Source organism: Dendrobates tinctorius, unplaced genomic scaffold (assembly GCF_039654945.1).
Source record: "Dendrobates tinctorius isolate UK_male_01 unplaced genomic scaffold, ASM3965494v1 ptg000064l, whole genome shotgun sequence".
Lineage (NCBI taxonomy): Eukaryota > Metazoa > Chordata > Amphibia > Anura > Dendrobatidae > Dendrobates > Dendrobates tinctorius.
The window spans coordinates 66,306,553-66,334,531 of NW_027361732.1; positions in this window are offsets into that span (position 1 = coordinate 66,306,553).

A 27,979-nucleotide genomic window follows, 5' to 3' on the forward strand; every position below is an offset into this window, starting at 1 on the left:
CGTGGTTCAGTGGGTGGAATTTCACTGGGTCTCTGGACAACAGTGGCAGTGGTTCTTCCATGGCGTTCCAGTGAGGAAGCCGAACCAGCTGTGTGTGAGCTGGAGGAAGAGGCCCCAACACGAGCTGAAGAGGTGGTAGGTGCTGCTGAAGGTTGGCCTACATCTTCAGTGTGTCTGTGTAACTCCACCTCGTGCTTGGTACGCACATGTTTCCACATATTTGTGGTGTTGAAGTTGGTCACATTTTTCCCTCGTTTCACTTTCTGATGACACAGCTTGCATTTGACAAAGCAAATGTCATCTGCAACTGTGTCAAAAAAAGACCACGCACTGCAAGTCCTGGGAGCGCCCGTTTTGTGTTTTGGAAGAGGATTGCTCCTCACGGGTGCCAAAGTGGAGGCTACAGGCAACCAAGTCTGCCCCCGCCCTCTCACTCCTCTTTTGGCCGTTCGGGGAATCTCTTCCTCAGAGCTGCTCCCACCACCTTCCTGTGGCTGACGCCATGATGGGTCAAGGACCTCATCATCTCCACTCCCCTCTTCAAGCACCAGCTGGTCCTGGGTTGTCTCGCCAGCACCGTACGCACCAGAAATTGGCAACTGAGTCTCATCATCATCTGATGCATACTGAGGTGTGCTGACCATAGGCACTGGCCCACCCGCCTCTTCAGATTCAGAGGGACAAAGCAGTTGCGCATCACTGCATACTCCCTCTTCTTCACGCTCTAGAATGCTGCTTGGCTGGCCACCTCTTTCCAAGTCAACAGATTCTGAGAACAGAAGTAAAGATTGAGATGGCTCCTGTCCAGGGCTCTCAGACTGCCTGGACAATTTGGCAGGTGGTGAAGAGACAGATGGTTGCTCTTCAGTGCTCTGGCCTTGGGAGGATGCGGAAGTCATTGAAGTGGATGCGTTAGCTGCCATCCATCCGACAACGGCTTCAATTTGTTCGTCACGCAGCAGTGGGGTACGGCGAGGTCCTACAAAGCTGCGCATGAAGGACTGTTGCCTGGTAAAAGTGGGGGATGCCGGGTCACTGGTGGCCGCAGCAGATACCGAATCCCCACATCCTCTCCCTGCTGAATCCCCCCGTCCTCTCCCTGCTGAAACTCCACGGCCACGACCACGTGCCTTACTCCCTGCCTTCTTCATCTTGGTAGACTGATAAAGATAGGCAGAAAAGTAAAAAAGGGGTGGCTTAGTGTTCTTATTCCTGAACACCTGCTAACCAGTATAAGAAACACTAATTTGGCTAAGAGTGTGTGTACTACACTTTAATATGATCTAATGTGGCCTAGACAACTGTAAAGTGGAGTGTTTGGTGAACTTTATTTCCTTTTTTTGGGTGGGGGGAAAGGAAAGGATGTGACCAAAGTTTGAAAGCTATAGTATCACAAACTTTTTGGAGCGATTACAATGCAGGAAGCTAACCTACAATGCAATTGATGAGGCTCCAAAAAATAGGGTGATACTAGCCTGGCTGGCCCTGAAGGGCACAAGCCAGCAAAAAGGCTCCTCTATCTAATTCTATATAGTGTTTGCAACCAACCAATGACAATGGATGCGGTTGGAAGCACACTAATATAGGAGCAAAAATCTGAATAAATTAGCTGCAAAAAAAGGACTATGTATGAGGCAGTGACGCACGCTGAGCGGACTACAGCTAGCGGTGGCTGTAGAACACACTGCAACGTGAGCTGCACTCACACACAGAGAGACCTATCAGACAGCCAAAAACAGTGCAGAGAAATGGGCTATAGCACTGAAAGGCTGCTGAAAGGCTCCACTGTCCACTCCTTTAGTGTTTGCAACCAACGTATATGGATACGTATGGAAGCACACTATACAGGAGAAAAAAAAAGCAGCAATAAAAGAAAAATGTGTATGAGGCAGAGACACACGCTGGCTGGCCTACAAGCAGACGTGCCTGCAGGACACACTACACAGCGTGGGTCTGCACTCACACAGCCCTTGCAGACAGCTGTGAAAACAGCGCTGCTAGGGAAAAGCAAGCTACAGTGGTGGTTTATGTAGCCTGGGTTAAGCACTATATGTTTTGTGGAATCGCTATTTCTAACTGTCCCTCACAGTCTTCAACAGCAGCCTGTCCCTAACTGAATTCACAGCAGAGTGACCAGAAATGGCGGCTGCAGCGCTTTTTATAGTGCATCATGACATAATTTCAGCAGCTAATCACAGCCATGCCAGTAGTTAACATGCCTACATGCCTAACAGGATATGCCCACACTTCTGAGGATCCCCATTGGCTGAATCAAATCGAGCGGGCTCCTAGCATTATGGGAACTTCCGATTCCAGTATTCGATATGAAAAAAGTATCGGAACTAAGTATTGGAATTCCGATACAGCTAATATCGGCCGATACCCGATACTTGCGGTATCGGAATGCTCAACACTAATCGTCAGCCACAACTGTGCCTGTGACCAGCAGCATTCATGGGTCTGCAGCTTGCAGAGGTGTCAAGGGTTGCTTAGCCTGGGCCTTTTTTTACACTGCAAAGGATGAGCCAACTCACGTAATCTGAAAACTTTGCAAAAAAAATCTGAGTCAAGGTAAAAAGTGCAATAATTTGACTACTACATGTATGAACCTTCACATGCGCAATCAGCATACTTTACTGTGGGAATTCCATTGCTCAAAAATGCGGACCAGTGGACCTCAATAACCATCAGCCACCTCATCAATTGCATCTGCTGCTTCTTCCTCCTCCTCTGTTACTGTGACAACTATTGAGACACGGGTCTTCAACCGCAGAACCTCGCGTTCTTTATCTGCTGGAGTCATGCTGACTGAGAGGCCACCTTCAGCTGTAACGAAAGTGGACATGCCTGCTGTTTTTGAATGATCTCAAAGAACAAGCACATCACACGTTTCTCGATCCACTTTAACATCTCCACCAGCACCTCTCTCACAGTCCAGCAGTTTGTCCTGTTCACTGTTCTCTGCCCTCTCTCAGCACTGCAGCCAACTCTCGGTTCTGCAGTTGTGGTCACGTAAATGATTGTTTCCTACGCATGACAAAGCTAAGAGGTTGAACTCCACCATCTCCAATCTGTTGACCACAGAAATGCTGCCTTTCTGCCTGGTAGATACAGACGGTTTTTGAAAGCTGATGGCAGTCGCAGTCTCGCAGTACCAATTACTCAGTCGCCATTACTTTTCTAAGAAAGCTGTGCCTGCACTACATCAGCAGGTTGCAGACAACTTCACCCATTCCTTGACAAAATCTCTGTCTGCCAGGGTGCATTTCACCACAGACACTTGAACGAGTAAGCATGGTCAAGGGTGTTACATCTTGCTGACTGGGCATTGGGTGACTCTGGTGGCTGTGGGGACAGGCGCTGCTCTACAAGTCTTGGAAGCCCTAAAACTTTCATGACAAATCTCTACATTTAGCACTTTATTCACTGCTTCTGTCTTTTCCTCTATTTCCTCTAGGGCCTCCACCTGCACCCTCAACCTCTACCATTACGAGACATGAGTTCCAACAGTGCAGTGCGAATCCTCACCACCTCTGTACTGTGCAGCCAAGGCTCACCGCAATCAGGCAGTATTAAAACTGGTGGTGGCCCTATGGTGAGGCAAACTCACACACATGCCTTGCATGGCTCACATCTTCAACCTGGTGGTACAGCCTTTTCTCCACCACTATCCTGGCCTGAGTGAGCTGCTCCAGAAAGCACGGAAGCTGTGTGCTCATTTCTGCCTATCGCACCCATCTGGCCATCGACTTGATTTGATGCAGAGGTCTTTGTCCATGCCAATTAACAGGTTGATATGAGATGTCCTGACAGTGGAATTCCACTCTGCACATGTTGCAGCGACTGTGGCTGCAGCAATGAGCATTGACACAGTATGTCATGTCGTATATCCTGGGCCATTGCATTACGGATGTAGGGCATATCACAGATATTTACAGAGTGGACACAGATTAAGGACCTCTGCACCCTTCTGCACAGTTTGTAAATGGCTACTAAGATGGTTAGCACTGCCAACGCTGGCATCAGCATCACTATTCTGGTCATCTATATGCTGGAGCAGACTTTGAATAGCCTGCAGGAGGAGATGGTGGTCCCAGAAGAAGATGAGGAAGGGATAACATTGTCTCTAAGTTCAAGACTGTCGTCACACAGGCGGGTGCCAAGGAAACATGGATTACAGCGATTGAGGGGGGCTAGTGATAGCAGACAAACTGTCATTGAAGGTGCAAGATCCAAGGAACAAATGGAGGAGGAAGAGGTGATGAGCTAGCAACTGTCAGATGAAGATGATAATCCTCCCTTCTCTGTTGTTCATGGTTGGTAGGAGCGGATGGAGGATATGAGCCTCATTGTTACCCAGTCACCAACACAGCATGCATTTGGACCTCATGGTAGAGCCCGGCAAATGAGTGCCTTCTTGCTGTGCTATCTGCAACATGATCCCCATATAGTTATGATTACGAATAATGCTGACTACTGAGTTGCCACTCTGTTAAATCCTCGTTATAAAACCAAATTTTGCCAGATGATTTCCACCCTAAAAAGGGACCCGCGAATGCTGGAGTATAGAAACTCGCTTTTACACAACCTTAAGAGACCTTTTGCCCAAGACAGCAGTGAAGCAGACAGTTTGCATCGCAGCTCTACACTTCCAACCTACGGCACATCAATTTGTCAACACCAAAACATTAGCAGCAGCAGTGGTGGAAGTGGAAGAAGCAACTTCTTTGAGTCCTTTAACACTTTTTTTAGACCAACTCGTGCACCAGCACAACAGATTCCAAGTTCTACACGTGGTGAATGAATGGAGAGGATGGTGCAGGAGTATCTAGAACTGAATATAAATACCATCAAGTTGTGTTTGGACCAGTTTAATTTATGGTCTTCCAAAATGGATGAGTGGCCTGAGCTGGCCTCACAAGCATTGGAGGTTTTATCATGCCCAGCAGCCAATGTTCTTTCAGAACATATCTTCAGCACTGCTGGTAGTGTCCTGATGGATAAGCACAGCCGACTGTCCCCTGAATGTGTAGACCGCCCAACTTTCATCAAGATGAACAAGCCATGGATCTCCAATGACTTTTGCACCCCAATCGCAGACTGTACAGATTAGGTGATATTGCATTTTTTACTTTGATGCATTAATGTCACGTAACTGCACTCTGTGATATCTTTAGATTGGTTTCGGTGCTTGCTGTGGCTGCTGCTGATTTTAACACAAATTTGTGGAAATGTGAACAATCCTGGTTGGTCTACATCCGCTGAATTAGATGTAGTGGAAGACGTCTCAGTCCCAATTATACAATTTCTATTCTCATGACAGTTATTTCAATTCGATGGTGTCAGGCCCTCATTTTCTTTTTAAATGTGAGCATTCCTGGTTGGGTGTCCATCTGCTGGATTGGGTGTAGTGGAAGACCTGTCGGTCGCTGTTATACTTCCTATACTGTGGTGAAATTGATGTCACTTTTGTGGTGCCTGCCAGTATTTTTTGGAAATGCGAACACTCCTGGTTCGGTGTCCATCTGCTGAATTGGGTTTAGTGGAAGACCTATTGGCCCCTATTATACTGTTTCTGCTCTCATGAAATTGATGCCACTTCTGTGGTGTAAGGACCTCATTTGTTTAAATGTGAATACTCCAGGTTGTGTCTCCAACTGCTGTATTGGGTGTAGTGGAAGACCTGTTGGTCGCTAATATACTATTTCTACTTTGGGGAAATTGATGACACTTCTGTGATGTAAGGCCCTCATTTGTTTAAATGTTAACACACCTGGTTGGGTGTCCATCTGTTTGATTGGGTGTAGTGGAAGACCTGTCAGCCCCTATTACACTCTCTATACTGTGTTGAAATTGATGCCACTTTTGTGGTGTTTGCCAGTAATTTTTGGAAATGTGAACACTCCTGGTTGGGTGTCCATCTGTTTGATTGGGTGCAGTCGGTGCCTATTATACTATTTCTTTTTGAATAAATTTGCAAAGAATTCAACATTTCTGGGTTTTTTTTCAGTCAAGATGGGATGCAGAGTGTAGGTTCCCTGAAAAATCCCCACATGGAAAATTGCCCACACAGAATATTGTCCACATGGAAAATAGCCCACACAGAAAATTGTCCACATGGAAAATTGCCCAAACGGAAAATTGCCTACATGGAAAAATTCCCAAATCTGAAAATTGCCCACATGGAAAAATGCCCACATCGAAAATTGCCCACACAGAAAATTGCCAATTGCAGCATCACAAAGTTTTAGATCTATGATATTTGAGGTGCAAGGTGAGGATGTTCACATGATATGTGATCAACTTGTGATTTACAGTTGGTCTAGTGCAAAACTCAAAAAATGATGAAGGTCTGTGGTTTGTAGTCTGTCATTATCAGCAACAGATAGATATAGTCTGCTCCCATCTCTCACTGATTCTGCCTTACTCCTGCCACCAACCCAAAACAGCAGCACATGCAGAACCAGAAGCAGTGTGATCCAGAGGAGCCATCACTGCTATCAGTACTCACAAAAGTATCACTGTAATATCTGTGGAGTTACATGGGACTGCAGGTCACATCTAATACATTGTCATCTCAGTGGGAGGCCACCAAAAGCAGGGAGCTGCTTGCAGAGAGAGTTGGTCCTGGAAGCCAAGAGGGCTCAGCAGAAAGGTGAGATTCTGTCACTTTTACCACCTTGTGTTCTTGCTGAGAATGTATTATATGTTTTTGCAGTGGTGTAACTGGAGTCAAATGGGCCCCAGTGCAAAATTTGGGCCTGGTCCCCCCCACACACACACGTTGGTCAGATGTATTGGCCCCTGTAGCTTTCTAAATTGTATAAAGACTTATGAATTTCCCCCTATCCGTTCATTATGTAGTAATGTTACCCATTCTGGTATATATATATATATATGTAGATATATATCCCCCATCCTGGTGAATATGTCCGCATCCTGGTATATATGTCCCAATACTGGTATATATGGTCCCTATCCTGGTATGTATGGTCCACATGGTCTCCATCCTAGTATACAGTTAGGTCCATATATATTTGCACAGAGACAACATTTTTCTAATTTTGGTTCTAGACATTACCACAATGAATTTTAAACAAAACAATCCAGATGCAGTTGAAGTTCAGACTTTCAGCTTTCATTTCAGGGTATCCACATTAAAATTGGATGAAGGGTTTAGGAGTTTCAGCTCCTTAACATGTGCCACCCTGTTTTTAAAGGGACCAAAAGTAATTGGACAATTGACTCCAAGGCTATTTCATGGACAGGTGTGGGCAATCCCTTCGCTATGTCATTCTCAATTAAGCAGATAAAAGGCCTGGAGTTGATTTGAGGTGTGATGCTTACATTTGGAAGGTTTTGCTGTGAAAGAAACATGCGGTCAAAGGAGCTCTCCATGCAGGTGAAACAAGCCATTTTTAAGCTGCAAAAACAGAAAAAAACCATCCGAGAAATTGCTACAACATTAGGAGTGGCAAAATCTACAGTTTGGTACATCCTGAGAAAGAAAGAAAGCACTGGTGAACTCATCAATGCAAAAAGACCTGGACGCCCACGGAAGACAACAGTGTTGGATGATCGCAGAATAATCTCCATGGTGAAGCGAAACCCCTTCACAACAGCCAACCAAATGAACAACACTCTCCAGGAGGTAGGCGTATCAATATCCAAATTTACCATAAAGAGAAGACTGCATGAAAGTAAATACAGAGGGTTCACTGCACAGTGCAAGCCACTCATAAGCATCAAGAATAAAAAGGATGGACTGGACTTTGCTAAAAAACATCTAAAAAAGCCAGCACAGATCTGGAAGAACATTCTTTGGACAGATGAAACCAAGATCAAGCTCTACCAGAATGATGGAAAGGGAAAAGTATGGTGAAGGTGTGGTACAGCTCATGATCCAAAGCATACCACATCATCCATAAAACACGGCGGAGGCAGTGTGATAGCTTGGGCATGCATGGCTGCCAGTGGCACTGGGTCACTAGTGTTTATTGATGATGTGATACAGGACAGAAGCAGCCAAATTAATTCTGAGGTATTCAGAGCCATACTGTGTGCTCAGATCCAGCCAAATGCAGCCAAACTGATTGGTCGTCGTTTCATACTACAGATGGACAATGACCCAAAACATAAAGCCAAAGCAACCCAGGAGTTTATTAACCCCTTAATCCCATATGACGTACTATCCCGTCCATGTGCCCTGGGACTTAATTCCCAGGGACGGGATAGTAAGTAATAGCGATCAGCGGCGCCCACGTGGTGAGCGCCGCTGATCGCGGCCTGGTGTCAGCTGATTATCACAGCTGACAGCCGGCACAATGTGTCGGGGCGGTCACGGACCGCCCCCGACATGTTATCCCCTTGCACACCGCGATCAAACATGATCACGGTGTACCGGGGGTTAAAGGGAAGCATCGGCAGGGAGGCAGCTCCCTCCGTGCTTCCCTGAGCCCCCCACGGCAGCGGAAAGCGCAGGCATGAGGAAGCCTGCTGCACTGCCTGTGACAAATCGCTTATCTGTCACAGTGATCTGTGATGTGACAGATCAGTGATCTGTCACAGGACAGTGATGTCCCACTTGGAACAATGTAATAAAGTAAAAAAAAAAAGTGTTAAAATAATTTTTAAAAAATCGTCAAATAGATTAGAAAAAAAAAAATATTCCCCCAATAAATTCATTTTTTGGAAATAAAAAAAAGCAATAAAAGTACACATATTTGGTATCGCCGCTTCCGTATCGACCTGCCCTATAAAACTATCCCATTAGTTAACCCCTTTAGCGAACCCCTTAAAAAATAAAAATAAAAAACGAAGCAAAAAATAATGATTTATTATCATACTGCTGAACAAAAAGTGCAATAACACGTGATCAAAAAGACACATATAAATATCCAGGGTACCGCTGAAAACATCATCTTGTCCCGCAAAAAACGAGTTGCCATACAGCATCATCACTGAAAAAATAAAAAAGTTATAGCTCGCAGAATAAAGCGATGCAAAAATAATTATTTTTATATAAAATAGTTTTCATTGCATAAAACCGACAAAACATAAAAAAAGACCTAAATGAGGTATCGCTGTAACCGTACTGACCTGAAGAATAAAAGGGCTTTATCAATTTTATCGCACATGGAACGGTGTAAACGCACCCCCCCAAAAGAAATTCATGAAGAGCTGGTTTTTGTTCATTCTGTGTCCCAAAAATCGGAATAAAAAGCGATCAAAAAATGTCACGTGCCCGAAAATCATACCAATAAAAATGTCACCTCGTCCCACAAAAAATAAGGCCTCACATGACTCGGTGGGTCAAAATACGGAAAAATGATAGCTCTCAATATGTGGTGATGCAAAAACTATTTTCACAATAAAAAGCGTCTTTTAGCGTGTGACAGCTGCCAAACATAAAAACCCGCCATAAATAGTAAATCAAACCCCCCGTTATCACCCCCTTAGTTAGGGAAAAATAATGAAATTAAAAGAAAATGTATTTATTTCCATTTTCGCATTAGGGTTAGGGTTAGGGCTAGGGCTAGGGTTAGGGCCAGGGCTAGGGTTAGGGATAGGGCTAGGGTTAGGGCTAGGGTTAGGGTTAGGGCTAGGGATAGGGCTGAGATTAGGAATAGGGGTGTGTTGGGGTTAGGGTTGGAGTTAGAATTGGGGGTTTCCACTGTTTGGGCACATCAGGTGCTCTCCAAATGCAACATGGCGTCTGATCTCAATTCCAGCCAATTCTGAGTTGAAAAAGTCAAATGGTGGACCTTCCCTTCCAAGCTCTGCCATGCACCCAAACAGTGTTTTACCCCCACATATGGGGTATCAGCCTACTCAGGACATTGCAAAATAACTTTTGGGGTCCAATTTCTCCTGTTACCCTTAGTAAAATAAAAAATTGGGGGCAAAAATATCATTCTTGTGGAAAAAAATGATTTTTTTATTTTCATGCCCGGGCGTTATAAACTTCTGTGAAGCACTTGGGGGTTCAAAGTGCTCACCACACATCTAGATAAGTTCCGTGGGGGGGTCTAGTTTCGAAAATGGGGTCACTTGTGGGGGGTTTCAATAGTTTAGGTACATCAGGGGCTTTCCAAACGCACATGACACCCGCAGACCATTCCATCAAAGTCTGCATTCCAAAACGTCACTACTTCCCTTCCGAGACCCGACGTGTGCCCATACAGTAGTTTTCTCCCACATATGGGGTATCAGCATACTCAGGACAAATTGGACAACAACTTTTGGGGTCCAATTTCTCCTGTTACCCTTGGGAAAATAAAAAAAATTGGGGACTAATTGATCATGTTTGTGGAAAAAATACGATTTTTTTATTTTCATGCCCGGGCATTATAAACCTCTGTGAAGCCCTTGGGGGTTCAAAGTGCTCACAACACATCTAGATAAGTTCCTTAGGGGGTCTAGTTTCCAAAATGGTGTCACTTGTTGGGGGTTTCCACTGTTTAGGTACATTAGGGGCTCTCCAAAGGTAACATGACACCCGCAGACCATTCCATCAAAGTCTGTATTCCAAAATCTCACTACTTCCCTTCCGAGCCCCGACGTGTGCCCATACAGTAGTTTTCTCCCACATATGGGGTGTCAGCGTACTCAGGACAAATTGGACAACAACTATTGGGGTCCAATTTCTCCTGTTACCCTTGGGAAAATAAAAAAATTGGTGACTAAAAGATCATGTGGAAAAAATGCGATTTTTTTATTTTCACGCCCGGGCGTTATAAACTTCTATGAAGCACTGGAGGGGTCAAAGTGCTCACCACACATCTATATAAGTTCCTTGAGGGGTCTAGTTTCCAAAATGGTGTCATTTGTGGGGGGTTTCCACTGTTTTGGTACATCAGGGGCTCTCCAAACGCGACATGGTGTCCGATCTCAATTCCAGCCAAAAACGTCAAATGGCGCTGCTTCCCTTCCGAGCTCTGCCATGCGCCCAAATAGTGGTCTACCCCCACATATAGGGTATCAGCGTACTCAGGACAAATTGCACAATAACTTTTAGGTCCTGTTACCCCCTTGGAAAGATAAGAATTGAGGGTGAAAAGATCATTTTTGTGGAAAAAATATGATTTTTTAATTGTACAGCTGCATGTTATAAACTTCTGTGAAGCCCTTGGGGGTTCAAAGTTCTCACCACACATCTAGATCAGTTCCTTTGGGGGTTTAGTTTCCAAAATGGGGTCATTTGTGGGGGGTTTCCACTGTTTTGGTACATCAGGGGTTTTCCAATCGCGACATGGTGTTCGATCTCAATTCCAGCCAAAAACGTCAAATGGCGCTTCTTCCCTTCTGAGCTCTGCCATGCACCCAAATAGTGGTTAACCCCTACATGTGGGGTATCAGCGTACTCAGGACAAATTGCACAATAACTTTTAGGGTCCTGTTACCCTTGGGAAAATAAAAATTGGGGGTGAAAAGATCATTTTTGTGGAAAAAATATGATTTTTTATTTGTACCGCTGTACGTTGTAAACTTCTGTGAAGCCCTTGTGGGTTCAAAGTTCTCACCACATACCTAGATAAGTTCCTTGGGGGGGTCTAGTTTCTAAAATGGGGTCACTTGTGGGGGGTTTCCACTGTTTAGGTACATCAGGGGTTCTCCAAACGTGACATGGCGTCCGATCTGAATCCCAGCCAATGTTGCATTGAAAAAGTCAAACGGCGCTCCTTCCCTTCTGAGGTCTGCCATGCGCCGAAACAGTGGTTCCCCCCCACATATCAGGTATCAGCGTACTCAGGACAAATTGCACAGTAAATTTTGCAGTCCAATTTCTCCTGTTACACTTGGTAAAATAAAAAAAATTGAACCTGAAATATTTTTTTTGTGAAAAAAAGTTAAATGTTCATTTTTTTTTGAATATTCAAAAAATTCCTGTGACGCACCTAAAGGGTTAATAAACTTCTTGAATGTGCTTTTGAGCACCTTAAGGGGTGCAGTTTTTAGAATGGTGTCACTTTTGGGTATTTTCTATCATATAGACTCCTCAAAGTGGCTTCAAATGTGATGTGGTCCGTAAAAATAAAATGGTGTTGCAAAAATGAGAAATCGCTGGTCAATTTTTAACCCTTATAACTTCCTAACAAAAAAAAATTTTGGTTCCAAAATTATGCTGATGTTAAGTAAACATGTGGGAAATGTTACTTATCAAGTTTTTTGTGTGCCGTATCGCTGTGATTTAAGGGCATAAAAATTCAAAGTTGGAAAATTGCGAAATTTTCAAAATTTTCGCCAAATTTCCATTTTTTTCACAAATAAACGCAAGTTATTTAAATGAAATTTTACCACTAGCATGAAGTACAATATGTCAAGAGAAAACAATAACCGGGATCCATGGAAGCGTTTCAGAGTAATTACCTCATAAAGGGACAGTGGTCAGAATTGTAAAAATTTGCCCCGGTCATGAACGTGCAAACCACCCTGGGGGCTTAAGGGGTTAAAGCAAAGAAGTGGAATATTCTTGAATGGCCAAGTCAGTCACATCCTCTCAACCTAATTGAGCTTGCATTTCACTTGTTAAAGACTAAACTTCAGACAGAAAGGCCCACAAACAAACAGCAACTGAAAACCACCGCAGTGAAGGCCTGGCAGAGCATCAAAAAGGAGGAAACACAGCGTCTGGTGATGTCCATGGGTTCAAGACTTCAGGCAGTCATTGCCAACAAGGGTTTTCAACCAAGTACTAGAAATGAACATTTTATTTACAATTATTTAATCTGTCCAATTACTTATGGTCCCTTTAAAAACAGGGTGGCACATGGTAAGGAGCTGAAACTCCTGAACCTTTCATCCAATTTTAATGTGGATACCCTTAATTGATAGCTGAAAGTCTGAACTTCAACTGCATCTGAATTGTTTTGTTTAAAATTCATTGTGGTAATGTCTAGAACCAAAATTAGAAAAATGTTGTCTCTGTCCAAATATATATGGACCTAACTGTATATGCCCCCTTCCTGGTATATATGTCCCCATCCTGGTCTACCTGGTCTCCAGTCCTTGTGTATGTGTCGGGGACTAATGCATAATTAAAAACAAAAATATTCTACTCACCTCTGCTCCCAAGTCGCCCAGTGTCTTTTGTATCCACTGCACAGCCCGGCAGCAGACATCAGAGTTTGACCTATTGTCATGCTCTGCTCCCTGTAGCTGCACCTCTGACGTCAGCTCAAATCCACTACGCTGGCTGCATGTATCGCAGTGCAGGGACTCGACGGGTCTCTGTAACATGATGCATGTCATCTGGATCTGCGTCTTCAGTGAGGACACAGATCCAGCAGAAGCAGGCACCTGTACCCCCGTGCCTGGTCATGGCCTTGATCCCTGTGACCACAGTCATTACACCTCTGCGTTGGTGAACCAATAGTCTTACCAATGTGTGTTCCCCTCACCCTGTGTTGTCTGAGTGGTATTCTACCCATGGGGATCAAGTGTGGGCGTTCAGTGGGATGAGCCCTGGTTCTTGCGGGCTCTCGAACGATAGCGAGGCCAGCAGACAAAAGCACCCCCTGACCCGTGTGCTTCCATAGTGATGTCACTAACCAACAGAGGAACCAGAAGTGCCATAGCAGCGCCGCTCTCCCATTGATTTCAGTGGCAGTGAATCTGGCGCCTGCACTTCCTTCCCTGTCCACTTATGACTACAAAGAGTAAGTGAACAGATCCTTCGTGTATGTAGGAAGATGGACCAGGCCGATGGTGCCTCTATCTTGCCAGATCCGGAACTATCGGGGCTGTCACCCTTGTTCGGGGGGGAATGCTTTCTGACCTGTACAGACCTTTGCACCTGACTGTAGGGGACGGGTCTGTAATAAAAGGGTCGGTGCGTGGAAATGCTGGAGACTTGGCGTGAAGACATACTGTGCAGCAGGAGAAGGTTGACTCACTCTCTGCAGAGCGATGCAAAAGTATAGGCCCGTGCTGCAAACTCCCAGCCCCAACTCAGATGGACTGTGAACAAGGTGTACTGGTGTGTTTGCTCACCCCTGTCACAGAGACACTGTCCCGCGATGTCCCGCTGACTGCTGCTAGCGTGCGGCCTAGTACTCACCAGGCGTATTGTACGCCACCAGGCAGCTTCACCCCCGCCTCCTCCTCCTCCTACCGCAGGGCCTCGCTTAGGAGAGCCAGGTTACACTGCATTTGACAGGAGACAGTGCCTCAACTTTCTCAGGAGCAAGCCAGAGACTTTGCGCGTCACTTGCGACGCCACCATGGGATTTCAAGCCTTCACCACCTAGAAACATCAGACTGTTAAGTTTATCTGTTTTATATACATTTGTTCTGAACCCTGTTATTACTTTAAGCACTCCCCCTTAATACTTATTCTTTTCCTTTGTGGGGTATACCCTGTTGTGAGTTCATTTTCCCCTTCGTCACTGAGGTCTGGTGAACTCCCTATTCTGGTAAAGGAAGGTAATGAACCTGATTATCAGGCACCTGAGCCTAATGATGATGACTGGCTGAGTGGAGTCACGGACTGGATATAAGGCTGCCGACGCCCTTCTGCCCTGCGGGTGATTTCTCTGTGGACTTCTAGGAGACAAGTCTGATTCCTGCTCCTCTAAAGCTAAGTTTTCTGCTTTGCCTTTTAGCATTTGTGTTTTGTTTTTGTTTGCCTGGCTTTTCTGGATTCTGCCATTCCCTGCTGAGGTGAGCTGAATCTCCTTTTGCCGGTTGCTCTGACTTCAGAATATTCCTGAGTACTGACATAGTCTTTTTGAAGCCTAGCGTCTTCAGGGCCTTTTTCACTGTCAGTCTGTTGGCTCTTATTTTCATAGGGTTTTTCTCAGATTGCAGACAGCAGCCTTCCTGTCCTTTCCTATCTAGTTAGCTTGGGCCCCGTCTTTGCTCAGTCTATCTTTCTGTCTGTGTTACTGTTCTTTCTTCTTGCTTCACCGTCATTATATGTTGGGGGCTGCCTTTTGCTTTGGGGTCTGCTCTGGGGCAGTTTAGATTTCCCTTTCTGTCTTTAGGCTATATAGTCCTCCGGCTGTGATCGAGGGGTCTAGGGCATCGTAGGAACCCCCCACGGCTACTGCTAGTTGTGTTGATAGGTTCAGGAGTCTGCAATCCGATAGCTGCCAACTTCTCTGGTTTTCTGGACTTAGCTAGCATTTCTGTTTTTGCCTCCTACGGTGACTCATTCATAACAGAATCACCCGCCATACCGCAGATCCTAGGGTACTCAATAGCAGGAAAGAATTGTGTTTAAAAAAAAAAAAAAAAAAGAGTGTGTATATTCTTTCCTCTATATCTCTGAGGCCGTAGGGGGAATTTTTTTTCTCTAAATGGAGATAAAGCAATTGTCTGATCGTGTGAAGCAGCTCGCTGCGGAAGTGCGGGGAATTTCCGCCTACCTTGCTCGTTCGCATGCTATTGAACCAAAGATCCCTACACCTGATGTATTTTTTGGGGATCGATCTAAATTTTTGAGTTTCAAAAATAATTGTAAATTATTTTTTGCCTTGAAGCCTAACTCGTCAGGGAGCTCCGTGCAGCAGGTTAAAATTGTCATCTCTTTGCTGCGTGGCGATCCCCAGGATTGGGCGTTTTTTTTGAAACCAGATGATCCTATTCTGACTAATGTGAACGCATTCTTTCAAGCCTTGGGGTTGTTGTATGACGAACCTAATGCTATTGATCAGGCTGAAAAGACCCTGTTGGCATTGAACCAGGGTCGAGATTCTGCAGAGTTGTACTGTCAAAAGTTCCGAAAGTGGGCGGTCCTTACTACCTGGAATGATAATGCCTTGGCTGCTCTCTTTCGGAAGGGTTTGTCAGAAGCCGTAAAAGATACTATGGTGGGATTTCCTGTTCCCTCTGGTCTGGACGATTCTATGTCATTAACCGTTCAGGTTGATCGGCGTTTACGTAAACGCAGGATTGCACGAGAGGTGTTGCCACCGGTTGTACAGACGTCTGAACCTATGCAATGTGATAGAGTTTTGTCTAGGGCGCAACGTCAGGAGTTCAGAAGGCGTAATAAGCTGTGTTTTTTCTGTGGAGATGCCTCGCATATTATTTCTGTTTGTCCTAAACGAGAGTAACGCTTTGCACACACTTTTTCTGTTGGTGGTGTTCAACCTAAGTTTCTTCTGGCAATTACTCTGATCTGCTCCCTGTCCACATTTTCCGCCAAGGCTTTTGTGGATTCGGGAGCAGCACTAAACCTAATGGACTTGGATTTTGCTAAACATTGTGGATTTCCGATGACACCTCTGCAGACGCCTATCCCTTTGAGGGGGATTGATGCTACTCCTTTGGCGAAAAATAAACCTCAGTTTTGGACCCAAGTGGTCATGCGGGTCGCTCCAGACCATCAAGAAAATTGCAGATTTTTGGTGTTGCATGGTCTGCATGATGCCGTTGTTCTGGGGTTTCCCTGGTTGCAAATTCATAATCCTGTTTTGGATTGGAAATCTGTGTCTGTGGTGAGTTGGGGTTGTCGGTGTGCCTTTAGTGAGGCTCCGGTTTTTCCACCTCTCCTCAGTCGCAGGATGTTCCTGACTATTTGGTGGACTTTTATGATGTATTTAGTGAGAATGAGTCTGCATATTTGCCTCCTCATAGGAGTTATGACTGTGCAATTGAACTGAGCCCGGGGTGTAAATTTCCCAAGGGTCGGCTCTTCAATTTACCTGTACCCGAGCACGAGGCTATGCGATCCTATATTAAGGAGGCGTTGGAGAAGGGTCATATTAGACCATCCTCGTCACCCTTAGGTGCCGTTTTTTTTTCTTGTAGCCAAAAAGGATGGATCATTAAGACCTTGTATTGATTATCGTGCCCTCAACAAAATTACTGTTAAATATCAGTATCTGTTACCCCTGATTTCGGATCTATTCTCTAGAGTTAGAGGTGCTTGCTGGTTTACCAAGCTTGACCTCAGGGGGGTGTATAATCTTATCCGCATTAAGCACGGGGATGAATGGAAGACGGCGTTTAATACTCCGGAGGGACATTTTGAGTACCTGGTGATGCCTTTTGGGCTCACTAATGCCCCTTCTGTCTTCCAGTGCTTCATGAACGATATTTTCCGAGACTTTGTCGATAAATTTTTGATTATCTATCTGGATGATATTTTGATCTTCTCCAAGGATTGGATTCTCATGTGGAACATATTCGGACTGTGTTCCGGATCTTGAGGGAGAATTCCCTGTATGTCAAAGGATCGAAATGCCTTTTTGGAGTACAGAGGATTTCTTTTTTGGGATTTATTTTGTCTCCATCAACTATTGAAATGGACCCGGCCAAGGTACAGGCCATTTATGATTGGGTTCAGCCCACTTCTTTGAAGGCCCTCCAGAAGTTTTTGGGTTTTGCTAATTTTTATCGGAAATTTATAGCAAAATTTTCTAGTATTACCAAGCCATTGAATGATCTGACTAAGAAGGGTGCTGATGTGTTGAATTGGTCTCCGGAGGCTGTTGCTTCCTTTCAGGAGCTGAAGCGAAGATTTACCTCCGCCCCGGTTTTGTGGCAACCTGATGTCTCATTCCCGTTCCAGGTAGAGGTGGATGCTTCTGAGATTGGTGCAGGAGCTGTTTTGTCCCAAAAGGATCCTGTAACATCTAAAATGAATCCCTGTGCTTTCTTTTCCCGAAAGTTCTCTCCATCTGAACGTAACTATGATGTGGGGAATCGGGAACTGTTGGCCATGAAATGGGCATTTGAGGAGTGGAGACATTGGTTGGAGGGAGCTAAACATCAAGTTGTGGTCCTCACTGACCACAAGAATTTGATTTACCTAGAGTCGGCTAAACGCTTGAACCCGATACAGGCTAGGTGGGCCTAGTTTTTTACACATTTTGATTTTGTGGTTTCTTTTCTTCCTGGAACTAAGAATGTCAAGGCAGACGCCCTCTATATGAGCTTCTTTGCTGATTCTCCTGTGGTGACCAAGCCTGCTACCATCTTAGGCGAAGGGGTAGTTCTTTCTGCCATCTCGCCCGATTTGAGACTTGCTCTGCAAGAATTCCAGGAGGACAAACCTGAGCGTTGTCCCAGTGGAAAGTTGTATGTTCCTGACCAGTGGAAGAAGAGAGTGATGTCTGAAGTTCATTGCTCTGCATTGGCTGGTCATCCAGGTATTTTTGGTACTAGAGATCTGGTGAGTCGCTCTTTTTGGTGGCCCACCTTGTCTCATGATGTCAGGCATTTTGTGCAGTCCTGTGGGACTTTGTTGTGAGTTCATTTTCCCCTTCATTACTGAGGCCCGAAGAACTCCCTCTTCTGGTAAAGAAAGGTAGTGAGCCTGATTATCAAACACTTGAGGCTGATGATGATGACTGGCTGAGTGGAGTTACTGACTGGATATAAGGCTGCCGACGCCCTTCTGCCCTGCGGGTGATTTCTCTGTGGGATCCTTGGAGACCAGTCTGAATTCCTGCTCCTCTAAAGCTAAGTTTGCTGCTCGGCCTTTTGCTTTGGTGCTTTGACTTTGCTTTGCTTTGTTTTTCTGGATTTCTGCCATTCCCTGCTGGGGTGTGCTGAATTCCTTTAGCTCTGTCTTCTGAAGATACCTGAGTGCTGATTTAGTTTTTGAAGCCTAGCTGCTTCAGGGCCTTTTTCATATCAGCTTGTTGGCTTATGTCTTTGATAGGGTTTTGGCAGATTGCAGACAGCAGCCTTCCTGTCCTTTCCTATCTAGGTAGTTTTGGGCCCCGTCTTTGCTCAGTCTATCTTTCTGTCTGTGTTAGTGTTTTCATCTTGCTTCACCGTCATTATATGTTGGGGGCTGCCTATTGCTTTGGGGTCTGCTCTGGGGCAGTTTAGATTTCCCCTTTCTTTCTTTAGGCTTATTTAATTCTCCGGCTGTGATCGAGGGGTCTAGGGCATCATAGGAACTCCCCACGGCTACTGCTAGTTGTGTTGATAGGTTCAGGGGTCTGCAATCTGATAGTTGCCAACTTCTCTGGTTTTCTGGACTTAGCTTGTATTTCTGCTTTTGCCTCCTACGGTGACTCATTCATAACAGAATCACCCGCCCTACCGCAGATCCTAGGGTACTCAATAGCAGGAAAGAATTGTAAAAAAAAAAAAAAAAAAAAAGTGTGTATATTTTTTCCTCTATATCTCTGAGGCCGTAGGGGGAATTTTTTTTTCTCTCAATGGAGATAAAGCAATTGTCTGATCGTGTGGAGCAACTCGCTGCGGAAGTGCGGGGAATTTCCGCCTACCTTGCTCATTCACATGCTGCTGAACCAAAGATTCCTACACCTGATGTATTTTTTGGGGATCAGTCTAAACTTTTGAATCTCAAAAATAATTGTAAATTATTTTTTGCCTTGAAGCCTAACTCGTCAGGGAGCTCCGTGCAGCGGGTTAAAATTGTCATCTCTTTGCTGCGTGGCGATCCCCAGGATTGGGCGTTTTCTTTGAAACCAGATGATCCTATTCTGACTAATGTGAACGCATTCTTTCAAGCCTTGGGGTTGTTGTATGACGAACCTAATGCTATTGATCAGGCTGAAAAGACCCTGCTGGCATTGAACCAGGGTCGTGATTCTGCAGAATTGTACTGTCAAAAATTCCGAAAGTGGGCAGTACTTACTACCTGGAATGATAATGCCTTGGCTGCTCTCTTTCGGAAGGGGTTGTCAGAAGCCGTAAAAGATACTATGGTGGGATTTCCTGTTCCCTCTCGTATTGACGATTCTACGTCATTAGCCATTCAGGTTGATCGGCGTTTGCGCGAACGCAAAGCTGCACGAGAGGTGTTGCCACCTGTTGAACAAATGTTTGAACCTATGCAATGTGATAGAGTTTTTTCCAGAGAGCAGCGTCAGGAGTTCAGAAGGCGTAATAAGTTGTGTTTTTTCTGTGGAGATGCCTCGCATATTATTTCTGTCTGTCCTAAACGAGAGAAACGCTTTGCACACACGTTTTCTGTTGGGGGTGTTCAACCTAAGTTTCTTCTGGCTATTACTCTGATCTGCTCCCTGTCCACATTTTCCGCCAAGGCTTTTGTGGATTTGGGAGCAGCCCTAAACCTAATGGACTTGGATTTTGCTAAACGTTGTGGATTTCCGATGACACCTCTGCAAACGCCTATCCCTTTGAGGGGGATTGATGCTACTCCTTTGGCTAAAAATAAACCTCAGTTTTGGACCCAGGTGGTAATGCGGGTCGCCCCAGACCATCAAGAAATTTGCAGATTTTTGGTGTTGCATAATCTGCATGATACTATTGTTCTGGGGTTTCCCTGGTTACAAATTCATAATCCAGTTTTATATTGGAAATCTGTGTCTGTGGTGAGTTGGGGTTGTCGGTGTGCCTTTAGTGAGGCTCCGGTGTTTTCCACCTCTCCTCAGTCGCATGATGTTCCTGATTATTTGGCGGACTTTTATGATGTATTTAGTGAGAATGAGTCTGCGTCTCTGCCTCCTCATAGGAGTTATGACTGTGCAATTGAACTGAGCCCGGGGTGTAAATTTCCCAAGGGTCGGCTCTTCAATTTATCTGTACCCGAGCACGAGGCTATGCGATCCTATATTAAGGAGGCGTTGGAGAAGGGTCATATTAGACCATCCTCGTCACCCTTAGGTGCCGTTTTTTTTTTTGTAGCCAAAAAGGATGGATCATTAAGACTTTGTATTGATTATCGTGCCCTCAACAAAATTACTGTTAAATATCAGTATCCGTTACCCCTGATTTCTGATCTATTCTCTAGAGTTAAAGGTGCTTGCTGGTTTACCAAGCTTGACCTCAGGGGGGCGTATAATCTTATTCGCATTAAGCATGGGGATGAATGGAAGACGGCGTTTAATACCTTTTGGGCTCACTAATGCCCCTTCTGTCTTCCAGTGCTTCATGAACGATATTTTCCGAGATTTTGTCGATAAATTTTTGATTATCTATCTGGATGATATTTTGATCTTCTCCAAGGATTGGGATTCTCATGTGGAACATATTCGGACTGTGTTCCGGATCTTGAGGGAGAATTCCCTGTATGTCAAAGGATCTAAATGCCTTTTTGGAGTACAGAGGATTTCTTTTTTGGGATTTATTTTTTCCCCGTCAACTATTGAAATGGACCCGGCCAAGGTACAGGCCATTTACGATTGGGTTCAGCCCACTTCTTTGAAGGCCCTCCAGAAGTTTTTGGGTTTTGCTAATTTTTATCGGAAATTTATAGCAAAATTTTCTAGTATTGCCAAGCCATTGACTGATTTGACTAAGAAAGGTGCTGATGTGTTAAATTGGTCTCCAGAGGCTGTTTCTTCCTTTCAGGAGCTGAAGCGAAGATTCACCTCCGCCCCGGTTTTGCGGCAACCTGATGTCTCACTTCCATTCCAGGTAGAGGTGGATGCTTCTGAGATTGGTGCAGGAGCTGTTTTGTCCCAAAAGGATCCTGTAACATCTAAAATGAATCCCTGTGCTTTCTTTTCCCGAAAGTTCTCTTCATCTGAACGTAACTATGATGTGGGGAATCGGGAACTGTTGGCCATGAAATGGGCATTTGAGGAGTGGAGACATTGGTTGGAGGGAGCTAAGCATCAAGTCGTGGTCCTCACTGACCACAAGAATTTGATTTACCTAGAGTCGGCTAAGCGCTTGAACCCTAGACAGGCTAGGTGGGCCTTGTTTTTTACACGTTTTGATTTTGTGGTTTCTTTTCTTCCTGGAACGAAGAATGTCAAGGCAGACGCCCTCTCTAGGAGCTTCTTTGCTGATTCTCCTGTGGTGACCAAGCCTGCTACCATCTTAGGCGAAGGGGTAGTTCTTTCTGCCATCTCGCCCGATTTGAGACGTACTCTGGAAGAGTTCCAGGAGGACAAACCTGAGCGTTGTCCCAGTGGAAAGTTGTATGTTCCTGACCAGTGGAAGAAGAGAGTGATGTCTGAAGTTCATTGCTCTGCTTTGGCTGGTCATCCAGGTATTTTTGGTACTAGAGATTTGGTGAGTCGTTTTTTTTGGTGGCCCTCCTTGTCTCGTGATGTCAGGAATTTTGTGCAGTCCTGTGGGACGTCCTCTCGCTCTAGTGGGTTGTTGATGCCTTTGCCTGTCCCCAAGAGGCCATGGACCCATATTTCAATGGATTTCATCTCTGATATGCCTGTCTCTCAAAGGATGACTGTTATTTGGGTGATTTGTGATAGGTTCTCTAAGATGGTTCATCTTGTACCACTCCCTAAGTTGCCGTCTTCCTCTGAGTTGGTGCCCCTGTTTTTGCAACAGGTGGTTCGCTTGCACGGGATTCCTGAGAACATTGTGTCTGACAGAGGACTTCAGTTTGTGTCTAGATTTTGGAGGACTTTCTGTTCCAAGCTGGGAATTCAGTTGTCCTTCTCCTCTGCTTTTCACCCTCAGACCAATGGGCAGACAGAGAGAACAAACCAGACCTTGGAGTCGTATTTGAGATGTTTTATTTCCGCTGATCAGGATGATTGGGTTTCATTTTTGCCCTTGGCCGAATTTGCTTTAAATAATAGAGCTAGTTCTGCCACTTTGATGTCACCTTTTTTTGTAACTTTGGGTTTCATCCTCGATTTTCTTCAGGGCAGGTGGAGCCTTCTGCCTGCCCAGGTGTTGACACTGTGTTGGAGAGAATGCACCAGATCTGGGACCAAGTGGTGGATAAGTTATCTCTCTCCAGGAAAAGGCCCAGTGGTTTTCCAATCGACATAGGACCATTGGTCCCCAGTTTAAGATTGGTGATATGGTGTGGTTATCATCAAAAAATATTGCTGTGAAGGTGGCTTCTCCTAAGTTTAAGCCCAGATTTATTGGACCTTACAAGATTTTGGAGATTATTAATCCGGTCTCTTTTCGTTTGGCTCTTCCTGTCACATTTAAAATCCATAATGTGTTCCATAAGTCCTTGTTGAAGAGGTTTGTTGAACCAGTTGTTCCTGGGGTGGCACCTCTGGACCCTGTATTGGTTGAAGGTAACATGGAATATGAGGTAGAGAAAATACTGGATTCCCGTCTGGCTAGACGGAGACTCCAGTATTTGGTTAAGTGGAAGGGTTATGGTCAGGAGGATAATTCCTGGGTCTCTGCCTCTGATATTCATGCCAAAAGATTGGTGCGTGCCTTTCATCGGGCTCACCTTGATCGCCCTGGTGGCGTGGTTGAGGGTTCAGTGACCCCTCCTCAAGGGGGAGGTACTGTTGTGAGTTCATTTTCCCCTTCGTCACTGAGGTCTGGTGAACTCTCTATTCTGGTAAAGGAAGGTAATGAGCCTGATTATCAGGCACCCGAGCCTAATGATGATGACTGGCTGAGTGGAGTCACGGACTGGATATAAGGCTGCCGACGCCCTTCTGCCCTGCGGGTGATTTCTCTGTGGACTTCTAGGAGACCAGTCTGATTCCTGCTCCTCTAAAGCTAAGTTTTCTGCTTTGCCTTTTAGAATTTGTGTTTTGTTTTTATTTGCCTTGCTTTTCTGGATTCTGCCATTCCCTGCTGGGGTGAGCTGAATCTCCTTTTGCCGCTTGCTCTGTCTTCAGAATATTCCTGAGTACTGACATAGTCTTTTTGAAGCCTAGCGTCTTCAGGGCCTTTTTCACTGTCAGTCTGTTGGCTCTTATTTTCATAGGGTTTTTCTCGGATTGCAGACAGCAGCCTTCCTGTCCTTTCCTATCTAGTTAGCTTGGGCCCCGTCTTTGCTCAGTCTATCTTTCTGTCTGTGTTACTGTTCTTTCTTCTTGCTTCACTGTCATTATATGTTGGGGGCTGCCTTTTGCTTTGGGGTCTGCTCTGGGGCAGTTTAGATTTCCCTTTCTGTCTTTAGGCTATATAGTCCTCCGGCTGTGATCAAGGGGTCTAGGGCATCGTAGGAACCCCCCACGGCTACTGCTAGTTGTGTTGATAGGTTCAGGGGTCTGCAATCCGATAGCTGCCAACTTCTCTGGTTTTCTGGACTTAGCTAGCATTTCTGTTTTTGCCTCCTACGGTGACTCATTCATAACAATACCCTGTAATAAATTCCTTTAACTCTTGCTCTCCCTCCTGCTCTTCACTGTATCCCGCATTTACTGCTATCTCACATGTATCATACACATATACTGCAGGTGTAGGCAGGCATAGGATAAAAGGAAATGCAGAATGGATTTGAATAAGGGTCTCTAGGCCCATACACACCACACTGAGAGTGGAATTATTTTTAGCACAGTTGAATGACAACTCATAAGAACAGAATCTGTACTCTGGGACTAGGTATGAGTGAACCAAACCTGTAGAACCTGGAGAAGTAAACTGAGCCCAGAGAACTTTGTTAAAATCCAATTAAGTGACATTAAGAATCTCAGGGCTTAATACCAGCTGCCAATACAAAGCTATTTTCAGGGGTGGCTGCGGGCTGCTATTCTTTAGCATGGGGGGCCCTAAAACAATGGGCCCTCACCCTCAGCTGCCTAGTTTTACCTTGGCTGGCAATTAAAAATAGGGCAGAGCCCATGTATTTTGTTTTTGCTAGCTAAAGTAAAATTAGACAGCTGAGAGGGTGGCAGCTCCCAGCTGTCCACTTTCATCGGGCTAGCTTAAAAATACTGCGTTTTTTTAAATGATTTATTTATTTAGCACCCTATGATAGCAGGTTGGCTGCCATATACTAATGTGTATGGCAACCAAGCACAAAACCCATCCAGATTGAGGAAATGCAGTCTGACTGCAAAAGCCAATCACAGAGGCTCTCACAGAGTGTGAGCGTCTGTGATTGGCTGTTTGCTGGTCAGTGCAGTGAACATGCATGAAGCAGTAGGAGACTGGTAAGTGGGAGACTGGTAAGATGATCTAGCTATATCTATCTATCTATCTATCTATCTGTCTATCTATCCCATATCTATCTATCTACCTATCTATCTATCTGTCTATCTATCCCATATCTATCTATCTATCTATCTATCCTATCTGTCTATTCTATTTTAACGTTTTCCAGCATGGGTAAGTCCATACTACAAACGCTGTCTGTGTGCGATTTTTTACTTGCATTGGCCACCCACATGCTGCGATTTTGCATGCAGTCTGAGATCAGCGGAGAAAAAAGTTACCAATCTGACCTGACTGATTGTTTAACTTTGGTCTGAGTGCAATGTGAGTTTTGCTCGCATTTCACTCATGCGAGTGTGACGCTAGTGTAGCTGTACCCATACCTGTAAACTATCCCCCAGTCCTGCAGAGCATCTCACCTATAATTCTATATTATTCTCCTGCCCTGCAGAGCATTTAACCTATAATTCTATACTATTCTCTGTCCTGCAGAGTATCTTATCTATAATTCTATATTATTCTCCTGCCCTGCAGAGCATACCTGTATACAATCCCCCTGCCCTGCAGAGCATACCTGTATACAATCCCCTTGTCCTGCATAGCATTTAGCCTATAATAATTATACTATTCTCTGTCCTGCAGAGCATTCTAGATTATTCCTGCATACTATCCCCCTGTCATGCAGAGCATTTAGCCTATAGATTTATGCTGTTCTCTGTTCTGCAGAGCATCTCACCTATAACTCGCTACTGTTTTCCTGTGGGTATTCATATCTGTGTGCAATTTTCTGTGGGCATTTTTCACATATCATGTGAACATCCTCACCTTGCACCTTAAATATCATAGATCTGAAACTTTGTGATACTGCAATTGGCAATTTTCTGTGTGGGCAATTTTTTGTGTGGGCAATTTTCCATGTGGGCAATTTTTTTGTGTGGGAAATTTTCTGTGTGGGCAATTTTCTTGTGGGCATTTTTCCTGTCGGCATTTTTCTCGTCACCCAGAGTGTAAAATAATGAGAAAAAAATTTTGAATTTTGAATTTACCAAATGGCTGCAATGAAACAAAAAGTGAAAAATGTAAAGGGGTCTGAATACTTCCCGTACCCACTGTATATTGTATTAGATGGATAGATGGATAAAAGACATTTTAAAACAACTTTTTTTTAAAAGAACACCACCATAGCAAGACATCTTAAACGGCTTTGTACCAGTTTTTGTCAAAGACAAAAGATACAAATTTTAGCATATTCCATATTTGTGCTAAAGTTTGCTAATTTTTCACCTTCTCAACATTGTTGAGCCGGACACAGTAAGGAAAGGCTCCATATGCAACTCTATGTACCCATTTGCTTCCGGATCAGGTTCTGAAGCTGTCTTACATTACAAGCATTATTTTGGTTCGCAAAATGGCCCCGAATAGTTCATGTTCTGATTTTTTTTCTACATCAACCATAGGCTTTTGTATGGTCTATGGTGCACACAGACTGATTATACGCTTATTTGAACATGCCCTAATGGCGAGAACTCAACCTTATTTAAAGGGGACCTGTCATGTCTTCAAATACTATGACTCTGCATAGATGGGGTTAGGCCGGTTTCACATTTGCGTTTCAGGGTGCAGCGACGGCCTGCGCACGGCCGCCGCTAAGCCCCGCCCCCTGCTGAGCCTCCGCCAGTAGCTCCGCCTATCGGCGCATGACGCTGCATATGTCCTGCGTCCCCTATCTTTATCACTGGGGGCGCAGTCCGTGCGCAGTATGCGTTTGGAGGCGCATGCGTCCTTTTGACGGTGCGCCGACCAGCACCAAACGCAACCTGTTGCAATTTGGCTGTGCCCGGCGCACCGACAAAAGGACGCATACGCCGCCAAACGCATAATGCGCACGGCCTGCGTCCCCAGTGATAAAGATAGGGGACGCAGGACGCATGCAGTGTCATGCGCCGATAGGCGGAGCTACCGGCGGAGGCGCGGCAGGGGGCGGGGCTTAGCGGCGGCCGTGCGCAGGCCGTTGCTGCGCCCTGAAATGCAAATGTGAAACCGGCCTTAATCTACATTTTAATAGTGGCTCAGCTGTTAGCACTGTAGCCTTGCAGCGTTGGGGTCCTGGTTTCAAATCCCACCAAGGACAACATCTGCAAGGCATTTGTATGTTCTCCCTGTGTTTGCATGGGTTTCTTTCGGGTACTCTGGTTTCTTCCCACACTCCAAACACATATTGATAGGGAAATTAGGCTCGCTTCACATTTGTGTTTGTGTGCACAGCGTATCATCTGTATGTTCAAACACACATTCCTAAGACATACTGATAGGGAATTTAGATTGTGAGCCCCATCGGCGACAGTGCTAATAATGTCTGTAAAGCGCTGTGGAATTAATGGCACAATATAAATGAGTAAAATAAATAGTGTTCCAGAGCTGAAAGCCTGATTACCTGGAGGAAATTAAATGTACTCCTTCCAGCAGCTCTTTCACCACTCACCAGTCAGTACGCAGTGAGAGGTGACTGTAATCACAGCCTGGCACATTGACTGACATCCGTTTCTGCCCTGATATGCTGCAGATACAGCTGTCATTCAATGAACCGAGGCATGCTTACAGCCACCTCTCCCTGTGCACTGAGTGATTACTGAAGTGGCACCAGCATACCTCAGTGACTGAAAGCCGGAACCAGGCTACTGCACAGCTTTAGAAAGCTACTAACTGCAGATTAACCCTATATCTACAGGTTAATAGGATTTGGGAACATTCAGGTTCCCTTTAAATCTGATTTGGAGCCCATCATTTTCTGCTAGTGATAGCTAACCTATTACATTTTTGTGCATAGTTATGGATGTAGATAAGAGTAGATGCCCACATGTTCTGAATAGATTGCTGGCTGCTTATTCTAATTAGAGCAGACTGCACCAGTTTAGCACTGACTTGCCTTTTCTTAAAAGCTTACATTTTAGAATATTTAGTCAGTCAATAAAAGGTATGACTGTAAGTATAAAAGCTCATCTTTGGTGGCATATCTGATGCTAAATCCTACTCCATTTAATGGTAAAATGCATTTCATCCTGCTAAATGTCTGAAAGTATCTATATTTCTTTTTCTACAACTGGAATACCCAGAAATGCTTGAAAGGTGTTTTTCAGACATCATTTTAGATTTTTAATCTTTTTTAAAGCGATAACTCAATAATACATGATCTTCGAGGACAAATTCATAAACTATGATTAATCCTCAATGTAACGTATTTATTTTGCCGCTC